Here is a 26,535-nt window from a genome sequence, read left to right on the forward strand (position 1 = left end):
ATGACGTGTCGGGAGCAGGCGTGTCCGGCCGCCACGCGGCTGCGTTGCGGGGCCTGTGGTGCAAGGAGTTTGATTTCTGGGCCCGATGAGACTTTTGTTTCTGGCCTTTGGGCCCAGCCAGGCCTTCGCGAAGTGCCCCTTCTTTCCGCATTCATTCCAGATAGCGGAGCAGGCCGGGCAACGCTGGCGTGAGTGCTGGCCTTGCCAACAGAAATAGAATAGGGGGCCCCCGGTGTGAGCAGGTCGCCGCGCGGAGCAGGCCTGTAGCGTGGCCGAGTCTGGAGGGGATCGAGAGGGGTTTGCAAGGTCCGCGGAGTACGTGCGGAGATTATGGTGGGCCACTTCCAGGGAAGGGGCGAGCGTACCGTGCCTTGGAGGTCCTTCGCTCCGTCTTCTAGGAGCCGCTGCCGGATGTACGTGGATCGGATACCGGACACGAAGGCACGAAATGCACCTGAACTGTAACCTCATTGGTCACATCAATTTTGCCATTCAAGCCTCTAAAGTTTCAACTAAAAGTCAGCAAGCTGTGGTGCTGGATCATTTGTGTTATATCTTCTTTAGTTAAAAATGGAACTGAAGCTTAGGTGGATAATTGATGAAAAGGTTAATTTGAACAACGTGCCTCCATTTCTTGGGAGGTACCTATGGGATGAAGCTGACCATTTCAGACCTTCAGCACGGGGACAAGGTGGAGGATGCATAGTTTTTGCTTTAGGTAAGTGCTATTATTTCTGCAGGGGATAAGGTGAATCAGGCAGAGTCTGCATGACTGCAGATTGCAGCTGGTGTGTTCAAAGATCTAGACTGATTGAGCAAAATTGGCCTTTTGTTTATTGTTGTCACTTCTTAAGCTCTTTTGGTTTTAGAAGAGCTTTGTGACGGTGCCCTTGAATTTTCACATCTTCACAGCACAGAATAATCACAGTGGTTAAAAGTCTGCGCACAGCACTTCCAGGCTTGGGCTGTGGGTGAAATTCAAGCCCAAAATGAACTTGGTTTCACGAGGTTCGGTTTCAGGTGCGTTTGGCTTTGGAAAGATTCTCTAAAAGCTACTTTTGTTTCTATCTACTTGGGACCACGATGGGACTGGATGTGTTTTGCACACCTGATGTTAGTCGAAGTTAAAGATTGAGAATAATATATTCATCGTTTGTATGCAGGCAGTGATGTGCTGCAATGAGTGAAAGACATTCATTGCAGCTCCAGGTCACGATAGCTAAACATTTCAGGTCTGTTTTGTGATTGAAATAATTGTTAAATATCTTATGCTCGAGAAACACGCAGCTGGAATGCCAGAGAATTCCCCTTCTAAAAATAAAACTTAGCAATTTAGTTCAACTTACACGAGGGCGACACGGTGCCGCAGCAGTTAGCACTGCTGCCTCATGGCGCCGAGGACCCGGGTTTGATCCCGGCCCCGGCTCACCATCCGCGTGGAGTTTGCACATTCTCCCCGTGTCTGCGTGGGTCTCACCCCCCCCCCAACAAACCCAAAGATGTGCAGGGTCGGTTTACTGTCATGCTAAATTGTCCCTTAATTGGGGAAAAAAGAATTGAGTACTCTAAATTTAAAAAGAATGAATAAATAAAAGAAAAATGAAAAACAAAGTTCAATTTACACCACAAAAACAGGGCAAATGGATCCAACTTGATTCCAGCATTAATGCATCACTTGAGTTCCTCCCAATGTTGTTAATCTAAACCTATACTTTGTTCTTTGTGTCCCTCATGTTAGTTTTTCCTCGAATGTATCTAAACTATCTGCCTAAACTATTCCTAACCACTCTCTGGGTAAGGAAGTTTCTTCCGAATTCCTTCCTGGATTAATGAATGATGATCTGACGCCCAGTTTTGAACCTCCAAAAGTAGAAAACATCTTCTCTACGTTTACCCTTCTGAACCACTCTATAATTTTAAAGACCTCTGCCAGGTCACACCTCAGCCATGTTTGTGTGAAAAGGCATGTCCCTTCATCAAGAAATATGATAAAACTCCAGGAGAAACTTTCACAGGCAGGTCGTGTTGCCCTCTGCTCCCACCCCTTTGCCCTGTTGGTAAAGGAGAGTCACGGTGTTTTGTCGATTTCTTGTATTTCTAGGTCAAATGTTGAATTGAACTCCCCACCCCTCTTCGGAGGAAATGTGATTGACATTTGTTATTTATTCCTTCACACATAAAACCAATTTTTGGTTCTGGCCTCTGTTGTCCATTGCTAGTGTGCTTACAATAAAATGGAGATCAGGGCTTGAATCACGGATGCCCATTCAACTTTCTCTGGATGTTAGTTAATGCTGGTTGGTTGTTCCTGGCATCAGCAACCAGACATGCCAAAGATCAGAAACGGGATTGGTCAATTATATTTCTCTCTCCCCGCACCTCCCCCCCCCCCCCCCCCACCCCCCACCTCAGTACTCACCTGTGCCTTTCTAAATTCTCATCTTTTGGAGTCTGACTCCTATTGCATGAACTGTGCCTTCTTACCACTTGCAAGATGATAACGTTAATTCAAAACAGTTCAAATATACCGATTCAGCACTTGATTTCCAAGAATTCAGTCTATTTACTGAGCTATTTCCATATAGATTAAAGAGGCAGTGGAAGATGATATTTGGCTTCTTTCTGCTGTGAATTATGTTTTGTATATATTTTATTCATACAGTATACACAGTCTTCTCTCCAATTCCACACACATCAGATGTAAACAGTATCATAGCTTAGCAGTGGCTTGAATAAACTGAGATGGGAATCCTTAGATAAATATTTAGTCGTTCGGCCACTTGCCTGTTTAAATACTCAGTTTACACCATCGATGCAACATGATGTATTGCAACGGACTTTATGGAAACGGACCACACATTGGGCTTGGATCCCAAGTCTGAACCTCCCGGAAAAATAAACCTATGCTGAGGGGTGATAGCTAAATAATAATTTTGTGGCCTGACAGGAGATTAGCTGAGGAAAAACTGCAAACATAGAAGAGATTAAGAGGCACTGGGCTGGATTTTCATGGAGTCCGCAAGAGGGGAGGGGTCGGGGCATGATTCAAATAGGAGGGAGACCTAAACTTCTTAGGGACATTTGACCTCAGTGCTGAGTTCAAACAGACAACATGTTGGCTGCTGCAAGGCTGTCAACCCACAGTGCGGGTGTCACAAATTGATGGAGTAGATGTAAATGCAGTTTTTAATGGTTTGATTGATCTGTGTTTGATTATGCTAGTCCATTCACTGATCTATGTGCACTGTCCTTAGTTACTTAAGCCAGGTGAACAGGTAAAGCAAGAGCGTTTGGTACTGACTCTCTAGAGAAGAATCTTACCTGAATGCTAGCTGAGATCATGGGCAGAATTACACGGCCCCGTTGACGTGGCGGCATGACCGTAAAAATGTGGCGATCCAGTCAAAATTCCACTGACTTGAGCGGGAACGGAAAATCCCACCGGCAGGAGGGACTGCAAAATTACACCCCATGAGCATGTAGAAATACTGAGTAATTGCTGAGATATTTATAAATATTGTAAATAAACTTGCTGTATATTTAGAACTGGTGTCATCTCTGCATTGCTCTGAGATAAATTGAGTATATACGGTATGCAGCAAACCAGCAAATACATAACGCCACACCCACTTGAAGGGTGGATAAGGTGAGTTTAATTGTCATGACCTAACATTTAGGGCCCGATCAAACGGCTTTGTCATGCCCGACTCGGGATGCAGCAAGCCCGTTAAATCTCATGAGAGACCTCTCGCAAGATTTGCTATGCTTGGGATGCCTCAGGAGACCTTAAAAGACCTCTGAGACTTTGTGATCTGCAGCTAGCCCTCATGTGTGGGATCAAGATTTGTATATGTAAGTAATCGAACGCCTGAACCTGGGAGAGCTTGCCATGGGACTGTTTAATACTGGTCCATGCAAACGTGGCCAAGGCATAACGCACCCGGCGGGGTCTTCCAGGCCATCGGAAGCCCCCGGGTAGTTGGGCTCTTGGAAGGGTGAGACCCTGGTGCTCCCGCTGGCACCCGGGCACCTTGGCACTGCCAGCCTGGAACCTTGGCACTTCCAACCTGGTGCCTTGGCACTGACAATCTGGAACGTGCCAGTCTGGAACCAACCTGGTGCTTTGGCACAGTCAGCCTGGAACCTTGGCACTTCCAACCTGGTGACTTGGCACTGCCAGTCTGGAACTTGCCGGTCTGGAACCAACCTGGTGTTTTGGCACAGTCAGCCTGGAACCTTGGCTGCTTACCTCACCGACATGACATCACATTGGCAAAGGGGTTGATCCCATTGTGGGAAGGGGAGGAAATATAGCGGAGAAGCCCTTTAGTGCCATTATAATTTATTTAAATGATGTTCCTGACATTCCTGGACGGGAGCCTTGTTACATCACTGACACGGGTGAGGAAAATCTGAAAACAAGATCTCACCTGCGAGATTCTCGTTTTCTGATTCTTGCTGGATTTTGCTCCCACGTAGCCACAGCAAATTCCGGGCCTTTCTGAGCCCTTGCAGTTCATATCATGTTGGTAGACCCACAGAGCTGTTTAGGAGGGAGTTCCAGGAATTTGACCCAGTGACAGTGAAGGAACGGCGATATATTTCCAAGTCGGATGGTGTATGGCTTGCAGGCGGACTTGCAGGTGCTGGTGTTCCCAATGTATCTACTGCCTTTGTCCTTCTAGGACGGTAGAGGTCTTGGGTTTGGAAGGTGCTCTCAAAGGAATCTTGGTGAGTTCCTTCAGTGCGTCTTGTAAATGGTGTCTATTGCTGTGGCTGTGCATCAGCAGTGGGATTGTAGATCTTAGGCAGTAGATTCAAGACTCACTCTGGAGACACCAGTACATGGTCTAGCCTGACTCTCCAGTGAAGAGTGTTCTGAAATGGTGGAGGCATTGTCCCTCAGATGAGAATTGAAGATGAGGACCAAAGGGCAGCTATACTGGCCAATATATATTCCTCAGACCATGGCCTGGATTCTCCCCTACCCGGAGATTTCTCTGTACCTTTAGGGGCCAAGCCCTCACCGTGAGCGTCTAGGCGCGCGCCGGAGTGGTTTCCGCTCCACCTGCTGGCGTGGAAGGCCTTTGGCGCCACGCCAGCCGGGGCCGAAAGGACATCGCCGGCCAGCGGAAGTCCACGCATGCACGGGAGCATCAGCGGCTGCTGACGTCATCCCTGCGCATGCGCAGGGTGGGTGTCTCTTACGCGTCGACAATGGTGAAGGCTGTGGCCGAGGCGGAGGGAAAAGAATGCCCCCACGGCACAGGCCCGCCCGCGGATCGGTCGGCCCCAATCACGGGCCAGGCCACCGTGGGGGCACCCCCCGGGGCCAGATCGCCCCCCACCCCCACCCCCCCCCCCCCACCCCCCCCCAGGACCCCGGAGCCCACCTGCGCCGCCTAGTCCCGCCGGTAAGAGAGGTGGTTCGATTCTCGCCGGTGGGACAGGCATTCCAGCAGCGGGACTTCAGCCCATCGCAGGCCGGAGAATTGCCCAGGGGGGCCGCCGACCGGCGCGGCGCGATTCCCGCCCCCGCCGAATATCCGGTGCTGGAGAATTCGGCAACCGGCGGGGGCGGGATTCACGCCAGCCCCCCGCGATTCTCCAACCCGGCGGGGGGTTGGAGAATCCCGCCCCAGATCAGCAAATCAGACTGTGAGGCCATTATCACATTGCCTCCTGTGGGACTTTGCTGTGTGAAATTGGGTTCTTAGGTTTCCTATCTGACAATAGTGGTTCCATTTCAAACTATACTTCATTGATGCAAAGCACTTTGCCTCACCCTGATGGCACAGAAGGCATTATATAAATGCAAGTTTTGACTACTTGCCTTTCATAACTGTGGCCCTCTTCCAGAGAACTTCCAGTTGGGATCAGTTCCTGGAGCACCAAGCTTTGTTGCAAGAAGTACTCACTGCAAGAGAGAGGGATGCTCCTTACGTTTTTAATAAACTTGATCATTTTAATGTAAATGTTTGAGGAAATGACTCCATTGCAGCGGGGAGAAAATTAGATGCGCCAAAGTCTAGACAGCATGTAGCAGTGATGTTGGTCGAATTAGGAAATATTCTCCCCGGTTTAATTCCTCAAACATGTGGTTGCTTTAATAATGAATTGAATGTCCAGTTAATACTATAATTTGCTGCTGTTTCAGACATTCCAGCTCCAGGGAGGAGACAGATATCTTGGAGGGGGAAAATAACCCTGTGTGTTGTGCGGCTTTACGTACGTGTTTTGTGTGTGAAGGACAGCGAGAGAAAAGTAAGCAGTAAGATATGAGGCAACACAGCGGTAGGAAGTCCTATCACTTCCCGTTCATTTGCTCTATATTACAAGCTTGTGTTGGATGCAAGGTACAAAAGATTCCAAACCCCAGCTCTATCACCATAGGGCACGAATAAATTTACTTCAGTTACACACACCCAGGGAGACAGAAATCATATGCAGCTCAAAGACAGTGAACAGAATCAACTGGAAGTATTTTAACTCTTTCAGGACAGGTATTTTTTCCTGAGACTGTTTGATTTTTTTTTTTACCCCTTCCTCTCTCTTAGGTGATTCAGCTTAAAATGATCAGGGTCCAATAATAATAATAATCGCTTATTGTCACAGGTAGGCTTCAAATGAAGTTACTGTGAAAAGCCCCTAGTCGCCACATTCCGACGCCTGTTCGGGGAGGCTGGCCAGTAGCGCGGGTTTAATTCCCTAGCCAGCCTCCCCGAACAGGCGCCGGAATGTGGCAACTAGGGGCTTTTCACAGTAACTTCATTTGAAGCCTACTTGTGACAATAAGCGATTTTCATTTTCAGTGTGAATGTAAGCCTACTTGTGACAATGAATATTATTATTATATAAGTCTAACGATGACCATGAAACCATTGTCGATTGTTGTAAAAACCCATCTGGCTGCAATGAAGTTACTGTGAAAAAGCCCCAGGTCACCACATGCCAGCACCTGTTCCAGATTTTTATTGAATTCAAATTTCACAATGCTGCAGTGGCGGGATTTGAACCTGGATCCCCAGAGCATTACTCTAGGTCTCTGGTTTACAGGACCAGCAATAATAGCACTATACCACCACCTCCCCATTCCATGAATGAATTTTCCAGATTGTTTCATATTGGTTTTTACCTGGTGTTCCTTGCTGATCATATGGTTTCCAGAGGGTCTGGGCGTGTACATATTGTGTTGCACAAGTATCACAATTGTGTATCGGAGGGTGGCATGGTGGCGCAGTGGTTAGCACTGCTGTCTCACGGCACCAAGGACTTAGGTTCGATCCCGGCTCCGGGTCGCTGTCCGTGTGGAGTTTGCACATTCACCCCTTGTCTGCTTGGGTCCCATCCCCACAACCCAAAGATGTGCAAGGTAGGTCGATTGGCCATGCTAAATTGCCCCTCAATTGGAAAAAAAAGAATTGGGTACTCTAAGTATATATTTAAAAAGCAATTGTGTACCGGGGCAGACTGGATGGGCCGTAATATATTTTCCTGTCCACTTCTGTTTGTACATTCGTGTGAGATGTTGCTTTGTCCTGGGGCATGCCTTCATATCATAGATATCATAGAATTTACAGTGCAGAAGGAGGCCATTCGGCCCATCGAGTCTGCACCGGCCCTTGTAAAGAGCACCCTACCCAAGGTCAACACCTCCACCCTATCCCCATAACCCAGTAACCCCACCTAACACTAAGGGCAATTTTGGACACTAAGGGCAATTTATCACGGCCAATCCACCTAAACTGCACATCTTTGGACTGTGGGAGGAAACCGGAGCACCCGGAGGAAACCCACGCACACACGGGGAGAACGTGCAGATTCCGCACAGACAGTGACCCAAGCCAGGAATCGAACCTGGGACCCTGGAACTGTGAAGCAATTGTGCTATCCGCAATGCTACTGTGCTGCCCCTTCATCTGTGCCAACAGCCATCAACATTTGCCAGTCTCCATTTTTGGGCATGAGTTGTGAATATAAGCAGATTATTAGACTTGGGACTTCAGGCATTCAAGTTCATTATTTTTGCCAACTTCTTTGAATGGTTGGATGGACGTGCACACCATGCACACAAATACCTTTAAAGCAGGAATTATCAGTGATCTGAGACACAAGAGACATTAGGCTAATTATATGCTCCAAATGATGATCTGGCTGGAACCAGCCAACAGCACAGACAGTGCAGATCCAATCTGGGAGTTTCTTCATCGATATGGTTCACATCCACACAGTGCATTTCAAACCGAGCATCGAGAGCAATCTACTTTTCTCTCGCATTCCATTGAACAGGGTGACAAATTAGCTGATTGAATCATAGAATTTACAGGGCAGAAGGAGGCCATGGGGTCCATTGAGTCTACACCAGCCCTTGGAAAGAGAACCCTACCCAAGCCCAGGCCTCCTCCCTATCCTCATAACCCAGTAACCCCAACGAACCTTTTTAGACACAAAGGGCATTTTAGCATGGCCAATCCATCTAACCTGCACATCTTTGGACCGCGGGAGGAAAGCGGAGCACCCGGAGGAGACCCACGCAGGCACAGGGAGAAAGTGCAAACTCCACACAGATTTGTGAATCTCACACAGATAATTTTTATTATTGTCACAAGTAGGCTTACATTAACACTGCAATGAAGTAACTGTGAAAATCCCCTAGTCGCCACATTACGGCGCCTGTTCAGGTACACAGAGGGAGAATTCAGAATATTCAAATCACCCAACAGCACATCTTCCTGGACTTGTGGGAGAAACAGGAGCACCCGGAGGAAACCCTTGCAGACACGGGGAGAACATTGCTTCTCGGCCTTTTGGCTAAGATGAGCGTGAGGTCTGGTATCTGGTATGTCTCTCTTGTGGGGACCATGGATTGGATTCAATTTGAATTGGATTTTGGAGCAGGTAAGGAGCTGGATTAGGGGTTTGCCCCCGTCCACACTCTGAGCTCTGGCTTTGTAACTCTGATAAAGGAATTTTTTTTTAAATACACGGGGAGAACATGCAGATTCCACTCAGAAAATCAGCCGAGACGGGAATCAAACCCTGGGGCCCTGGCACTGTGAAGCAACAGTGCTAACCATTGTGCTACCGTGCCACCCATTGATTCATGCCCCCCCCCACGCAACCCTCGCTCTTTGATGCTTCAGAAATGGTCACACTGTAAAGTGAGGGAACAGAGGAACCAACCTCAACTGCAAAGCTGCGAGAAGACAGTGCCAGATTGGACCAGAAAACAGGGTTACCTTCTCTCACAATGGTTCTCCCCTGGTTGGATATGTGCACTGACCTGCTGTTCAGATTCAATGAGCCTCACGACTCACAAACACCTCAAGCCTTCAACGCAGCTGATGTACAGCAGCATCCAGACACAGACACAGTGGGCCTGCCTCAGTGCTGTAAGAGTCCATGATGACATTTCTCAGCCTCTTCCCTCAGCCAGGGTGCAAAGTGCAGCTGAACGAATCCACAGGAGCAGAAGGGAACAAAATTACAAAATGCCAATTTTTTTAATAGATGGCATCGGCTGCAAAGTGGACAGCACGTCTGCCTCTCAGGTCATGAGTTGGTGTCCCATTCCAGAGCCTTGAACACACAGCTGGTGTGGTGCTGAGGGAGTGCTGGAGGTACCACCTTTGGGAAAAGTCATTAAATTGAAGCCTCATTTGCTGTTTACTGTTTGTGAAAGATCCCATGATATATTTCGAAGAAGAACAGCAAAGTTTTCCTTGGCTAAGTATGCATTCCTCAACTGCTGTCACTAAAACGATGAATGGACAGTGTGCGGCAATCGCCAGGCAGGAATGTTTCCTTCCAGCCGGGGGACACTTCAGCAGTCAAGGGCATTCAGCCTCTGATCTCCAGGTAAGCGCACTCCAAGGTGGCCTTCAGGACGCGCGACAACGCAGAATCGGCGAACAGAAACTTATAGCCGAGTTCCGCACACATGAGTACGGCCTCAACCGGGACCTTGGATTCAGGTCGCATTACATTCAACCCCCACCATCTCACCTGGGCTTGCAAAATCCTACCAACTGTCCTGGTCTGAGACAATTCACACCTCTTTAACCTGGGATTAGCCCTCTCTCTGGATCTGTAAAGACTTAATTACCTGCAAATGTTTGCAATCAAAGCATTGTCTTGCATCTTTGACTTTGTCTATATATATGTTTCTGGAACCTGTCGTGTTATTCACCCTGGGGTAACACGGACTGCAACTGGATGTAGTTGTACTGGAACGCAGACACCAAACTTAGACGTTGGTTCAATACGATTTATTGAACTTCTGTAACAATGCACACAACCTGCTGTGGGTTGACACTCGACTACTCTAAGTGTGCTAACTCTAACTAACTAGACCAGACTTGTTCTGAGCCACGTGCAGAAGGTGCTAAATGATATATACACCCTGACTGTCACTACAGTTGTCACCAGTGGAAAGATGCGGAGTGCTGGTGCCTCGTGTGTTTTATGGTAGGAAGCCCCCCTCTAGTGTTCTGTCTGGTGATTGATTGCATTCTGTCCTGTGTGTTGATTGGCTAACCTGGGTGTCTGTCACTGCCTGTCTTTACCTCATTATGTGCATGAGTGCATATTATGACAGAACCTACCTCTTCATTCACCTGAGGAAGGAGCAGTGCTCCGAAAGCTAGTGATTTGAAATAAACCTGTTGGACTTTGACCTGGTGTTGCAAGACTTCTTACTGTGCTCCCCCAATCCAATGCCGCCGGGATCGCCACATCATGACTAAAACTAAATGGACATTGAACTCATTTGCTCTTTGTTGGACATTACCGTGTGTAAAATGTGAGCCATCTATGCTACGTAACCATGGTGACTATACTTCAGAAAGAACTTCATTGATTGCAAAATTGTAATAGGCAGTATTATAATTGTTTCTTTGATTCCATATAATGGTGTTTTTATATGCATTTTTAATGCATCCTGAGTCATTTTGATTATTACTCAAAAATTGACTTTTCGAGATAATGCACCAGAATTTGAAATGGCTGCACTCTGATTGGCTACAGCTGTTCGCCATTCAGTCGCTGAGCCCAAATGCAAAAGCAAAAGATTTTAAAAGTTATGTTAATGGATGGGGTAAAAAAAACCATTATAAATTATCCATTGGACTGAGTAGTATGGAGGGGGAGTTTGGTCTGCTAACTAAATCATTCTTCAGGAAATTAAGCAGCATACAAAGACAGGGGTCTGAGCAGGTCAGGCAAAAGAAATCCCCCCTGGGTCTCTTAGAGGGAGAGAAAATAACCTTTCCTCTGTCGAGTACACTCTGTGCCCTATTATGGTTGGAGACACAAACGGAAAATATGAAGCCAATAGTGGATGCGGGGAGAGTAAAGCATCATTAAAATCTCTCTACCAAGCATTTCCTGACCCTTTGCAAATGAACCCTTTGAGGACCAGAGTAGAATTTTTCCTCCTTTGCAACTGAAAATGGAAAGTGTAATCAGATAACAACTCTGGCGACAAATGGATAAACTGTTCCGTGGCTCCCGGTACAGTTCATCTTTTCGACACTCGGTGTAGGGATGTTGTCAACTGTTTTTGTATCTTTGGCAGAAACAAAATCAGAGGATTTAGTGTTTCGAAAGCTGAAGGGAAGGTAATAATAATCTTTATTAGTGTCACAAGTAGGCTTACATTACACTGCAGTGAAGTTACTGTGAAAACCCCTCGTCGCTACATTCTGGCGCCTATTCAGGTACACAGAGGGAGAATTGAGGATGTCCAATTCATCGAACAAGCACGCCTTTCGGGACTTGTGGGACAAAACCGGAGCACCCGGAGGAAACCCACGCAGACACGGGGAGAACTTGCAAACTCCGCACAGACAGTGAACCAGTAGTGGACGGCACGGTAGCACAGTGGCTTTCACTGTTGCTTCACAGCACCAGTGACCCGGGTTTGATTCCCGGGTCCCTGGCGCTGTGAAACAACAGTGAAAGCCACTGTGCTACCGTGCCGTCCACTATTGATAGAGCGTCACAGTGGCTTTGTACGTCTGTTCAAAAATAGGTCATAATGACATAAAGAAAATTACATTGGCTCTCATTTTTGTGCAAAGTGATTTTTTTTCCCACACCCCTTCAAATGAGAAAGAAAGGCTGGCATTTGTCTCATACCATTTGTGGCCTCTGGCCATCTCAAAGTTCTTTGCACTCAATGAAATAATTTTGAAGTGCAGTCACTGTTGTAATGTAGGAAACATTGCAGCCAATCTACGCACAGCAAGCTCCCACAAACAGCGAGGTGATACTCATCAGACAAACTGTTTTAGTTATGTTGGTTGGTGGAGAAAGTTTGATCAGGGAACATCAAGAATTTCCCTTTCAGCACTGCCACAAACTCTTTTAGATCTACCAGAGAACATATGAACTTACAAATTAGGAGCAGGAGCAGTCAGTTGACCCTTTCTGCCTGCCCCCTATTCACTATGATCATGGCTGATTTTACCCTCAGCTCTACATTCCTGTCTACTCCTTATACTCTTTCATCCCTCCCTTATCAAGAATCTTTCTCCCTCTGCCTTCGAGATATTCAAAGCCTGTCTCCATCACCTTTTGAGGAAGAGAAGGCAGACAAAGCCTAGGTTTAATATCTCACTCACAAGATAGCACCTCCAGTTGTGCAGGACTCCCTTAGTACTGCAGTGAACTGTCAGCCTTGGTTCTTTGCTCAAGTATCTGGGTTCCGCTTTGAACCCATAAGCTTTTGACTCAAAGGTGAGAGTGCTACTCGCTAAAGAGTGGCCAATGCTAAGTGAGTGATGGGAAAAATGTATGTCCTTTGGAACTGTACCTCCAAGACTTTCACCTCCAGGTGACCAGTCTGAAGGTTTAGGCCCCACTGACATGGGAACAAATGTTGCTGTGCCCCAACTTCAACTCTGAAACCTTTCAAAAAGACCTGGGTCTTTATCCCGTTTACCCACTCCACTTGACTTTCTCCACTAAACTAGACAAACAAGACATTAGAGGAACTCAAGTGTCTTTAGTTCTCTACCACCTTCCTCTATAGCCACCGCATATTATATCCCCCTCCCCAGACACGGAATAATACAGCCTGATTCCGTGACCTGCTTTTGACTGCCTGGCAAAAATCATCATTTCTTTTCACTCGCACTTTATTTTTTCGAAAGCCTCTCGACAACGGGTACACTTCAGACAGAATAGCTAGAATGGATGGGCAATGCACCATGACAAATTGGCTTAAGTGGTTGCTTGGCAACACGCCAGATTCTTGCAATTAGCTTTCATTCCGCCCATTGGTAGAAAAGCAATTGCAATTTATTGACACATTGCTTTCGCAACTCCATGCCCATTCTGAAACATCAGTTTCGAGAGAAACCATGCTAAGGAGGAGGTTGAGTGTTTTGAATGCTTATTGAGTAACAACAATCAGAAACATAAGGGAATGATTGAGAGGCCTAATTTAATTAGGCTCAGATCATTTTCATAAACAATTCAAATCTGTAGCGCTCGCTCTCTCTCTCTCGAAGATATCCATTATTCTATTTATAAACCAACCAAACAGCTGCAGTAGATTACCAGAGTACATTATTCAATTCTGGTAGGTGATGATAGCTACTAATCTTCTGGATTAACTCATGGCATTCACCATCCATACTTATAACCTATCTGAACCCCTCAACTGGGATTCAACCTTTAATTTACTCCCGGATACCCTTTCTTCCCTCTACACATCAACCGAATGCCACAGTTAAGCTGTAACCCTCTGTTAGCAATTTATTGTTCTTTTGGCCTGGCGAACATTTACCCCTTAACCAACATCACTCCAAATAAATAATCAGGTCATTAACGCATTGTTGTTTGTGGGACCTTGCTTTACAGGAAACACGACCAGGCTTCCCAACATGACAATTGTGACTCCACTTCAGTGACTGTAGAGTGCTCGAAGACATCCTCAGGTTGTCAAAGGTGTTATATTAATGGACGTCATTCCTTCCCGCTTCCTTTATAAACCAGCTGAATAGCTCCAGTAGATTCCGACCTGAGGCTCACTCCCTTTGCACTTTATGCTGTGTCTGCCACATCCTAACCCCTTGATTAGATGACTGTTGGTAATCCTTCCCACTCTCATTCATGTATGACTCCTGTATTGCTTGTAATGGCGGACATTTTCTCACTAATGCCGCAATCTCCCCACTCCCCACTGCTGCAACCTCTCTTCATGCGTACACGCTCTATTTCATTTGAGCTATCAGCAGTTTAATAAATACTTGAAAGCAGGTGGGGTGGGGGGGTGGGTGGTGGAAGATCCCAATTATTTGATAAACTGCAAGAATCGGCACTTTTGAGTAAACTACACTTCGTCAGGCAACATCATATGAAAATGTATTTGTTTTTTAATCAACTTGTATTAAGTGACAAACTCCCAACACTCGAATGAGCCCGAATGAGGAGTACATTGGTTGACCCATGTCTCTCAGTTTTTTCCATGATGATGCGACGCAGGAAAAGAAAACACGATGGTATGAAGTTTTATATAAAGACAATCTCCTCAAGCCTTTGCATCGTGAACGACTGTTTCATAAAGATGAATGTTTTTTTGCCTGGCCAAATCAAATGCAGATTTAAAGCAAATTGCGTTAATGTTGGAGGATACAAGTTGGAATGGATTGCAAAGGGTTTTATTTTGCATTGTAATAACCAAATACACCTAAATCAATAGCTTGGAAAGAAAGCAATAATATCACATCAGTGGAGGAATGAAATACAGTATGTGGGGGGAGGGAGAGGAAGGGCAGCTGTGAAATGAAAGGATTTGTACAGGAATAGTGACATTTCATTAGGGAGTTATGGGAGACTATTGAATATAAATCCATTACACTAAACTCTATCTGATATAATCACACTTGAGACCGGTTACAGCTGCAGTATATTATAGTAAAGCATTATAAGATGTTCAGTTCCAGTTTGTGCTGCTTTATATCATAATATTCAGACAGCAGGCTACACGAATATACAGATACCTTTAAAATTAAGTAATATTGCAGAAAGTAATGGTCTTTGGTTAATGCTATTGGGTTCTACCCATATTCTGTTAGTTTGCCAAATACACATCCATCAGGATGTATTCAGCCTACGTATTTCAAAGTGCTGACTCTTTTTAATTTCTTTCTGTTCTGTACATTCCAAACAATTGTCAGCTGATTTATGCAGTGCAATTATTGTGTTCTTTGCTGAATTTATTTGTGTCAAGAATTAAAGCACTTTGCTACTTGCTGAATGTCTCTATTTCTCTGACAATATTTACAGTACCCAGACTGGACATCTACTCCTCCATATCGGAGAGCGCGTCGATACTGGCTCCAGTGCAAACGGCTTCACGATGTCCTACTCCTTGGGCATCCACTTTGCAACATGTTCTAATTTTGCTGGCTCACTTAGCTGCCGGTAATAATAATCCATTTACTAGGGTGGAACTTCCTAAATTTTGCCCTCAGAGAAAACCCAGTTTCCACAGCACGTTTAGGATTACTCAGTGCATCCACTATCAGAGGTGCCATCTTTCGCATGAGGCATTGAAACCAAGGTCTCACCTGTCCTCTCAGGTCGACATGAAAGAACCTATGGCGCTGCTTGAAGAACAGCAAGGGAGATCTCCTTGGTGTCCTGGACAACATTTATCCCTCGACCAACACCACCAAAACTGTGCAGCCCGATTTCCTTAGCTTCACCAGTAACAGATATACCTTCAGCTGTCCAGGTCCTAAGCTTTGGGAGTTACTGCTTAAACCTTTCTAATTCTGTCCCCTGCTTTTAAATACTCTTTAAAACCCAATTTGTTGGTCACGATTTTACTCATTTGTACTTCAATCTTCTTATGTTTGTCATATCAAATTTTGCATAACAGTCTTATTCAACGTTGGGCAGCACGGTAGCACAAGTGGATAGCACCGTGACTTCACAGCGCCAGGGTCCCAGGTTCGATTCCCCACTGGGTCACTGTCGGTGTGGAATCTGTACGTTCTCCCCGTGTCTGCTTGGGTTTCCTCCTCTTCTGCCTCCTTTTTGAAATGTGAGTTTCCTCGCAATTCTTTGATTCATTTGTTCCAGTGGAATGTGTGATAAGGTTGTTCTGAGCTGTCGACTCATCAACAACTGCGAAGGAGATAATCCGTTTATCATTGGTGCTGCTCTATAGCTCAGTAACGTGAGATATGGATCTTCCCGGCTGTCCAGAGGTTTCTTGAGTAGCTGCTTCACAATGTGAACACCTTTCTTGCCTTCCTGTTGGATTGTGGATACAGAGGACTGGAAGCTATATGCTAAAATGCAAACTCTGTCCATTCATGACTGCTAAAACATGGGCCATGGTCGCTCATGACAATTTGTGATATTCCATGGCAAACAAAAATGTCTTTCGTATGTTTGATGATGAACCTAGCTGATGAGTTTGCTAGTTGTAGCACTTCTGGAAATATAGGGAAATAGTCGATCACTAACACTATTCTTTTCCTGCCAGATAGAACAGACCCATTCCAACCTCCTGCCATGGTTCTGTAATGATTTTGACCATTTGTATTGGTTCTTTTTGTTGTTTGTACAAGAATTGCTGACAAGTTGCAAAGTTTCCGATCATGATTTGAAAGTCTTGATTGATGCCTGGCCCGTATAGCATTTCTCTGGCTCATCATTTGCATTTTTCTATGCCTAAATGCCCCTCATGAATCTCTTTCAGAATCATTGATTGTACAGATTTTAGAATGACTATTCTATTTTTCCCTAGCAAAAATCCATTGGCTGCACTCAGCTCTGCTCTGATATTATAATAATTGAAGCAGGACCCTCTTGACCATCCCTCCGCGAGATATTTTATTGTCTTCTGCAAGATTTCATCTTTGTTGGTTTCGTCTCTGATTAGTTTTGACTTCTCATCTAAGACTGGAAGGGATTCCGTCACTAGATTCACCCGTGCTTGTGCATCCTCATCCATGTGCTGGTCTTCTTTCATGTCCATAGCACGAGATAGTGCATCCGCTACTACGTGATGTTTACCTGGCGTGTAGATGAGATCGAAATTATATCTTTGTAACTTCATCAAGTTACATGTTGTATGTTGTATCTTCATTGACGTCTTATTTAGATTTTTCTTTACTATCGCCACAAGTGGTCTATGGTCAGTTTCCACTAAGAATGTTGGTAGGCCATGCATATAGTCATGGAATTTGTTGAATCCATTTATCAAGCACAGCTGCTGTAGTCAATGCTTCCTGTAACACTCGCCGCTCATGCTCATGTGTTTCAGACCATTGGAAAACAGTGGGCGGATTCTCCATTGCCCGACACCAATATCATAATTGCGATCGGGCGGAGAATCCTTTCCGATGCCCAAATTGGGGGTGGTGCCTGTTTGACGCCGGTTTTCGAGTCTCCGCCCCCTCTGAAGTGGCATCATCGGTGTTGAAACGGCATTGGCATGTCATCGGTAGGCCCTCCCACGATGCTCTGCCCCCGATGGACCAAGTTCCCGACCGATTGACATGTGGTCTAAGCGGTCGGGAACCCGGCGTGGAGGCTGCAGATTGTGGCCAGCGCCGCCACACTCGGTCGGGATCTGTGCCGCTGGCCAGGGGGGCTTACGCGAGGGCTGGAGGTACTGGTGGGGGGTGGCCAGGGTGCAGCCTGTGGGGTCGCATTTGGTGGGAGCCAGGAGTTTCACCCGGCGCCGTTGCTAACCCCTCACCGGTCCTGGAATCAGTGAGGGTTTGGTGCCGATTTCGCCGTCGTAAAATGGCCACGAATTCTCCATTTCAGCCGGCACTTCGCCACTGAAATGGAGAATCCAGCCCAGTATCATTCTTGATTGTTTTCCGCTGTCTGTTGGATGTGGCATGTTTAAAATTGCCTTTATTTTTCTTTGGTCACATTGTATACCTTTCGCAGATGGTTTGTCTCCTAAAAATGTGATTTTTTTCAACACCAAACTGACATTTGGCTTTATTTAATTTTAAACCATGCTTTTTGATGCTTCTCGGCACTTTGATAAGCCTTTCGTCATGCTCTCTTCTTGTCGAGCCCCACACGATTATTTTGTGATGCCTTCTACGACGTGTTCCATTGCCTTATGGAAAATTCAAGATGCTGAAATAAGACCAAATGGCATTCTGAGAAAACGGTATCGCCCGAATGGAGTGTTGAAAATGCACAGCTTTGTACTCCCTCATCCAACTTGAGTTGCCAAAAACACTGTTGGGCATCTAGTTTGCTAAAAAATGCCACTCCTGACATCTCACACATGATTTTGTCTCTCTTTGGAATAGGATATTTATGTTCAAATTGAGATCCTTGGGATCCATTGATTCTTATGTCATTATTCCATTTCTTCATGCAAAACATGGAATTCACCCAATCTTTTGGTTCTTCAATGCGTTTTATCATTCCCAGATTTGCTATTCTCTCCAATTCATTCCTCAGTCGTTCCTTCAATGGAGCTGGTACACGTCTTTATGTGTGTATGACTGGTTGTGCATTTTCTTTTAACTGTGTACGATAAGTGAATGGTAACCCTCCGAATCCTTGAAAAATGTAAGAAAATTCTTTCAGGGTTGCACCCACTAATGTACTTTGCGTAGTTACAGCACAGTGTGCAGTGTAGACTCTTTTTACTAGTTCGAGTGCTTCACATGCTTCCACTCCCAATAATGGTTCATGCTCGGCCTCTACAATAGAAAACTTAACTTTCTGCACTTTGCTCTTTCCACAGACTTCGAGCTTGCATACTACCAGCGTATTAATCCTTTTGCCATTGTAATCTTTTAAAAGTACTGTGGTATTTAAAACGTGGGGTTTAATCTTCATCTCTTGCATATCGGATAAATTTATGAGATTGGCTCTCACTTCCGTGTCGGGTTTGACATCAAATACTGCTTTATTAATCACCGGAGGGACTGTCCAGTTATTTCTTTGAAAACTTGCATTTGCATTGCTTGTACTGCAAATTTGCTTTGAAGCCTGTTCAGCTTACATGCTGTCACAATGCTTATCTTCACTAGATATCATGGGTTGAATTCTCCGCCGTCGGGATTCTCCGTTTTCCCGGCAGCCCGGGGGCTTCCCGACGGCGTGGGCCGCACCACAATGGGAAACCCCATTGTCCAGCCGGAAATCTGGTGCGGCAGGACCGAGAAACCCATCCCATATCAATGAAAAATGTATCTTTGAGGTTTATCTCATCAACCACATTGATTAACTTTTGTATTTCAGATTTCTTATTGGAAAAAAATTATTTAGCAAAGTGATTTTTGCCTTTAATGACGAATGTGATATAAAATAGTTAGTTTAAATATATTAGTTACAGTAATGTAGATGTAGGCCGGTCTAATTCTAGTGAGTTCACAGACAAAGGATTTCAGAAAGCATGGCAAGGAAGGGGGAGGGGTTTACATAGATTACATAGATTACATAGAACATACAGTGCAGAAGGAGGCCATTCGGCCCATCGAGTCTGCACCGACCCACATTAATCCCTCACTTCCACCTTATCCCCGCAACCCAATAACCCCTCCCAACCCTTATGGACACTACGGGTAATTTAGCATGGCCAATCCACCTAACCTGCACGTCTTTGGACTGTGGGAGGAAACCGGAGCACCCGGAGGAAACCCACGCACACACGGGGAGAACGTGCAAACTCCGCACAGACAGTGACCCAGCGGGGAATCGAACCTGGGACCCTGGCGCTGTGAAGCCACAGTGCTAATCACTTGTGCTACCGTGCTGCCCGGGTTTCTGGTAGAGGAGGAGAAAAGGATGCTGGGTAACAAGAGGCCAGGGTTAAGGAATGAGAAGTGAGCCAATTAGGATGTATGGCCAGGTCAGGAGGGGTATAGGATGACCGATGGGAATTGTGTATGTGAAACTTGATGCCATTTGAATGTATTTGCAGAGATCCCTTTGTCTCCTTCCTCATTCGTTTCCAAGGGGTCCAGGAGACTGGTTCTGTGTTCTGTGTCCCTGAGAAGCAAGTCAGAATTGCAAGTTGGTTAAAAATAAATAATACTATGCCTACAAATCCATCTCGAGTTTTATTGAGGCCAGACCGATGGGTAAAGAATTCAACATTTGTCATTTGGTGCCGAAACCCGTGCATGTATACTTGGGGTAGATTGTCGGGTAAATATTTACACTGACTCCCGATACGCCTTCGCGGTAGTTCATGACTTCGGACAGCTCTGGAAGAATAGGGGATTCCTTACCTCGGCCACCACGGAAATATCCCACCGGGGTTTAGTTAATGACCTACTGCAGGCCCTCCTTATGCCCGCGCAGATTTCTGTCATTAAATGCGCTGCCCATACAAACGGTAAGACCCCAGTTAACGTTGGTAATGAAAAAGTAGATTGCAGCCGTGCAAATTCAGCAAGTGATGGTGCCTAAAATGTTAAGTCAGACGAAACGATCTGCTATAAATAGGTCTGCTTCTGACAAGCTAATGCCAACCATCCAAGATGTCATAAGGTTACAGGAGGACGCTCCTGAGAGTGATAAACAAATGTGGAAACAGTTAGGTTGTACATATGATTCTGTTTCCTCTTTATGGACCACGCCAGCACATCAGACTTGTATGTCCGATGTACTGGCTTTATGGGTCATCGAATGTGTACACTTTGCAACTCATTGTGGGGCTCGGGGGACTAGTGATTTGTTGCTGGACACTTGGTGGCACCCTAAAATGTAGGGGTTGGCCCAGAGTATCTGTAATCGGTGTTTGATTTGTCAGCAAAATAACACCGACAAAGGTATCCCTTGTGGTATGAGGCAAACCCCGTTGCCCAGTGGTCCCTTTGAGACGCTCCAAATGGATTACATTGAGTTGGAAAGATGTCAATGTTGTCAATGTTATAAATATGTTTTGGTCATAGTGGATGAGTTCAGCAGATGGGTCGAGGCGTATCTGACTACCGATAATAAAGCTGCTATTGGTATACCAGCTCAGTTAAGTTCTGATAACGGGCCTCATTTTATTGGACAGATTAACAAGGAGTTCTGCTCCCGGTTGGGCATACGCCAGCAGCTACACTGTGCGTACAGACCGCAGGCGGCCGGGTTGGTTGAGAGAAACAATCAGACCCTCAAAATTAAATTGGATAAATTAAGAGAAGACACGGGACTGACATGGCTTAAGTTGCTCCCCGTTGCCCTCTTCCAGCTGCAGGTTACACCTGCGGGATCGGCCCGGCTCTCTCCTGCTGAGATCCTTTATGACAGGCCCCTTAGAACTCCCTGGAGCCTGCATGTTCCCAGACTGGTTCAGTTTCACCATATGACTGAAGAGATGACCACCTATGTTCTAGCCCTCACTAAGGTCCTCAAGGAGCTCCATGGCCAGGTCCGCGCGGCTCACCCGCCACCGCCCCCATTACCTAGCTCACTTTCAGTGCAGCCCAGTAGTTATGTCATGATCAAAAAATTGGACTTGGAAAGGGTCGGAGCCGCGATGGCAGGGGCCTTTCCAAGTTCTCCTTACCACCCCCACTGCAGTTAAAGTGGTGGGGCGGAGTGCTTGGGTCCACGTCCACCACTGTAAATTGGGTCCACCTCTACCACAGTAAAAAGGTCAGTTACTAACCTGCCTCCCTTCCCCAGCGCTGTTTTACAGGTGTGAAGCATGATGGGGTGGCTACGCACCGCCTGTGTAATCTTCGGCCTCACCTCGCTTGGAGTGACATCGGCGACGGACATGAAAAAGGGAAATATCATCTACATCTGTAACCCCAACCAAACTACAAGGACATTTTGTTTATGCAGAGGTGATGTTCTTCGCTGCCCCCATGTACGAGGACATGGTATCGACTCATGGAAGGTCATCAGGTTAACTGACAATGCAGGACTCATGAAGTAATTGCACCGGTCCCGGCGATGGGAAGGGAACATTACATGGACATTGCCTTGTTTTTGGAGTACATGTAAATTTGATTTCGGATGTGTTAAGGTTGGCGCCATAAAGGTGAAATCAGACAGTCAGAAGAGGGTAGGAAGAGGTTGTGAGAGAGAGAGGTGGACTAGAGAGAGGTCGGGGCGTGTAAGGAGGGGAGTACAACTAGAACGTAGGTTATCAGGAGATACACTTAATTCATTTAGGGCCCAGACTGAGGAAAACCCGGGTGGTATGAATCTCTTCTACCAGATTTACCACTGCTTGTATGGCCAGGGACGGGTTTTCTGCTACCCGAACCCCGCAGCGGTGTCTAGGTTATTTTCTGTTTCACCACTTTGGGGCACTCCCCAAACGGTGGTTCATTGTCAGCATTCCGAGCCACCGCCCGAGCAAGTCACTCATCCTTACAATCCGGGTTCAGCACCACCGGCTATTTGCCTTCCCGTTCCTCGGAATAATTCTCACTCACAGTATGATAGGTTGCAACGGTGGAGGGCGTACATACCTAGCCACTTCATTCCCAATAGGGACTGCCGGTCGTACGAGAATTGTTTCAGCAGTGACGGGTACGGCTGTTTGCTGGTAGAGGTGGAAACAAATATAACTTTTAATGGCACAGCGACCAATGTTTTGTCACCCCCATTTCCCCACCAAATTGCTATCGGGACTCTACTCCCTACTACAGTCCCCTGCCCCTCGGCGTGGGTGCTGCATAATCAGTTAGCACGCCGGGAGTCTCAGCTGAATTCTGCGAGAACTGGAGAAAAACTCAGGTTCTCGCACCCAACCGGGGCCACTCAGCCGGGTGGGGAATTCTGAGCGTCTTGACACTGGGAGGCGTGGGGGTTCCTTGGCGGTTAGCGATAGGAATAATTTTATTTGTGGCCTTACCATCCTGGGAAACGAAACCTTGGGAGCCCTCGGGGCAATAACCAAGGAATTGTCTCAGCTGCGGTTGTTTACAATGCAGAACCGGTATGCTCTTGACTATCTTCTGGTCCGTGAGGGTGGGGTATGCGCCATAGTGCAGGGCAAGTGTATCTTGGGAGTTCAAGATTTAACCGTTAACATCACTAAATTGATGGATCGCATACGGGATCACCTGGACGGAATGCAGGACCCTGGCTCTTAGGGTAACTGGGGATTTGGAGGTTGGAAGGACTGGTTGATAAATATGGCCATGTATTTAGCAGTGGCACTCGGCTGCATCTTTGTGGGCCTGGCCATCCTTAAATGCGGGATGGATAGAATGCGGAGTGCACTGGAACAGATAGACGCCCCTAGAATCTTGGCTGGTAAGATCCACGAGGGTGCAGCAGGAATTGGAAATGCAGGGACAAATTTTTTAGATGAGGGGCCGTAGTTACGGATTGAATAGATAGGTTATCATGAAATGATAAAAGGAGGGAATGACGAATGTGATATAAAATAGTTAGTTTAAATATATTAGTTACAGTAATGTAGATGTAGGCCGGTCTAATTCTAGTGAGTTCACAGACAATGGATTTCAGAAAGCATGGCAAGGAAGGTGGGAGGGGTGTCTGGTAGAGGAGGAGAAAAGGATGCTGGGTAACAAGAGGCCAGGGTTAAGGAATGAGAAGTGAGCCAATTAGGATATATGGCCAGGTCAGGAGGGGTATAGGATGACCTATGGGAATCGTGTATGTGAAACCTGATGCCATTTGAATGTATTTGCAGAGACCCCTTTGTCTCCTTCCTCATTCGTTTCCAAGGGGTCCAGGAGACTGGTTCTGTGTTCTGTGTCCCTGAGAAGCGAGTCAGACTTGCAAGTTGGTTAAAAATAAATAATACTATGCCTACAAATCCATCTCGAGTTTTATTGAGGCCAGACTGACGGGTAAAGAATTCAACATTTGTCATTATTAATAATAATAATAATAATAATGATTTTTGCCTTTACATTTAGAACAGATTTTTTCAAATGCTGAACATTGCCTTTGCAAATGTTTGTTGCCACATTGTATGCATCAAATGGTGGTTTTGAATACTCGCTTAAAATGGCTTCCGCTGCTGGGACCACGTTTTGCCTTAGGCTGTGTCACAACACTTTTAAAAAATATATATTTATATTAAAGTTTTTTAACACAATTTTTCTCCCTTACAAACAATAACCCCCCCCCCCCCCCACCCGTAACAAAAAAAAAATGAGAAATCGCGCAGAGCAAGATATATACATGGCAAAATGATATATTTACACAGCTTTGTACACTGGCCCTCACCCGTACGTGCCAGTTTCCCCAACCCTTCATGTTATCTCTTGCTCATCCACCCTCCCAGGCAGTCCCCCCTTTCCCCCCCTCCCCCCCCCCCCTCCCAGGACGTCCCCTCCTCCCCCCCTCCCCCCCCAAGGTTGCTGCTGCTGCTGACCGACCTTCCTCTAACGCTCCGCGAGATAGTCTAGGAACGGTTGCCACTGCCTGTAGAACCCCTGCGCAGACCCGCTCAAGGCGAACTTAATCCTCTCCAACTTTATGAACCCAGCCATATCATTTATCCAGGCCTCCAGGCTGGGGGGCTTTGCCTCCTCCCACATTAGCAAGATCCTTCGCCGGGCTACTAGGGACGCAAAGGCCAGAATGCCGGTCTCTTTCGCCTCCTGCACTCCCGGTTCGTCCACTACTCCAAATATTGCTAGCCCCCAGCTTGGCTTGACCCGGACTTTCACCACCTGAGATATTGCTCCCGCCACTCCTCTCCAGAACCCCTCCAGTGCCGGGCATGACCAAAACATATGGACATGGTTCGTCGGGCTCCCTGAGCACCTTCCACATCTGTCCTCTACCCCAAAGAACCTACTCAACCTCGCCCCCATCAAGTGTGCTCTGTGAACCACCTTAAATTGTATCAGGCTGAGCCTGGCACATGAGGAGGAGGAATTAACCCGACCTAGGGCATCAGCCCACAGACCTTCCTCGATCTCCTCCCCCAGCTCCTCCTCCCATTTACCCTTCAACTCTTCTACCAGCGCTTCCCCCTCTTCTTTCAACTCCTGGTGTATTTCTGACACCTTGCCCTCCCCGACCCATACACCCGAGATCACCCTATCTTGAACTTCTTGTGCCGGGAGCAATGGGAATTCCCTCACCTGTCGCCTCACAAAAGCCCTCACCTGCATATATCTAAAGGCATTTCCCGGGGGTAACTCGAACTTCTCCTCCAGTGCCCCTAGGCTCGCAAACGTCCCGTCGATGAACAGGTCCTCCATTCTTCCAATCCCCGCCCGATGCCAGCTCTGGAACCCTCCGTCCATCTTCCCCGGGACAAACCGGTGGTTACCCCTGATCGGGGACCACACCGATGCTCCCATTGCACCCCGGTGCCGTCTCCACTGGCCCCAGATCCTTAGCGTTGCCGCCACCACCGGGCTCGTGGTATATTTTGTCGGCGAGAGCGGCAGCGGTGCCGTCACCAACGCCCCCAGGCTCGTTCCTTTACAGGACGCCATCTCCATCCTCTTCCATGCCGCCCCCTCTCCCTCCAAAACCCACTTGTGGATCATCACCACATTTGCTGCCCAGTAGTAGCTCCCCAGGTTTGGCAGCGCCAACCCTCCTCGGTCCCTACTGCGTTCCAAGAACCCTCTCCTTACTCTCGGGGTCTTATTCGCCCACACAAACCCCATAATACTCCTGCCTACTCTCTTAAAAAAAGCCTTAGTGATCACGATGGAAAGGCACTGAAACACAAACAGAAACCTCGGAAGGACCACCATTTTGACTGACTGCACTCTACCCGCCAGCGAGAGCGGTAACATGTCCCATCTTTTGAAATCCTCCTCCATTTGCTCCACCAACCTCGTCAGATTCAGTTTATGTAGGATCCCCCAACTCCTGGCTATCTGGATCCCCAGATACCGAAAGCTCCCCTCCGCCCTCCTCAGCGGTAGGTCCCCTATCCCTCTTTCTTGGTCCCCCGCCTGTAATACAAAGAGCTCACTCTTCCCTACATTGAGCTTATAGCCCGAAAACTCCCCAAACTCCCTTAGAGTCTGCATGACCTCCACCATCCCCTCCATTGGATCCGCCACGTACAGCAACAGGTCAGCCGCATATAGCGACACCCGATGCTCTTCTCCCCCCTCGGATGACCCCCCTCCATTTATTAGACTCCCTCAATGACATGGCCAATGGGTCGATCGCCAATGCGAACAACAGGGGGGACAGGGGGCACCCCTGCCTCGTTCCTCGGTACAGCCGAAAGTACTCCGACCTCCGCCGGTTCGTCACTACACTCGCCATCGGGGCTCTGTAAAGGAGCTTAACCCAATTGATAAACCCTACCCCGAACGCAAACCTACGCAGCACCTCCCAGAGGTACTTCCACTCTACTCGGTCAAAGGCCTTCTCCGCGTCCATAGCTGCCACTATCTCCGCCTCTCCCTCCTCCGATGGCATCATTATCACGTTTACGAGCCGCCGCACATTGGTGTTTAGTTGCCTGCCCTTTACAAATCCCGTCTGGTCCTCGTGGATTACCCCCGGGACACAGTCCTCGATCCTCATGGCCAGCACTTTTGCCAGCAACTTTGCATCCACATTGAGGAGCGAGATCGGCCAGTACGATCCACATTGCAGTGGGTCCTTGTCCCGCTTTAG

This window comes from Scyliorhinus torazame, chromosome 10, assembly GCF_047496885.1.
Source record: "Scyliorhinus torazame isolate Kashiwa2021f chromosome 10, sScyTor2.1, whole genome shotgun sequence".
Taxonomy (NCBI): Eukaryota; Metazoa; Chordata; class Chondrichthyes; order Carcharhiniformes; family Scyliorhinidae; genus Scyliorhinus; species Scyliorhinus torazame.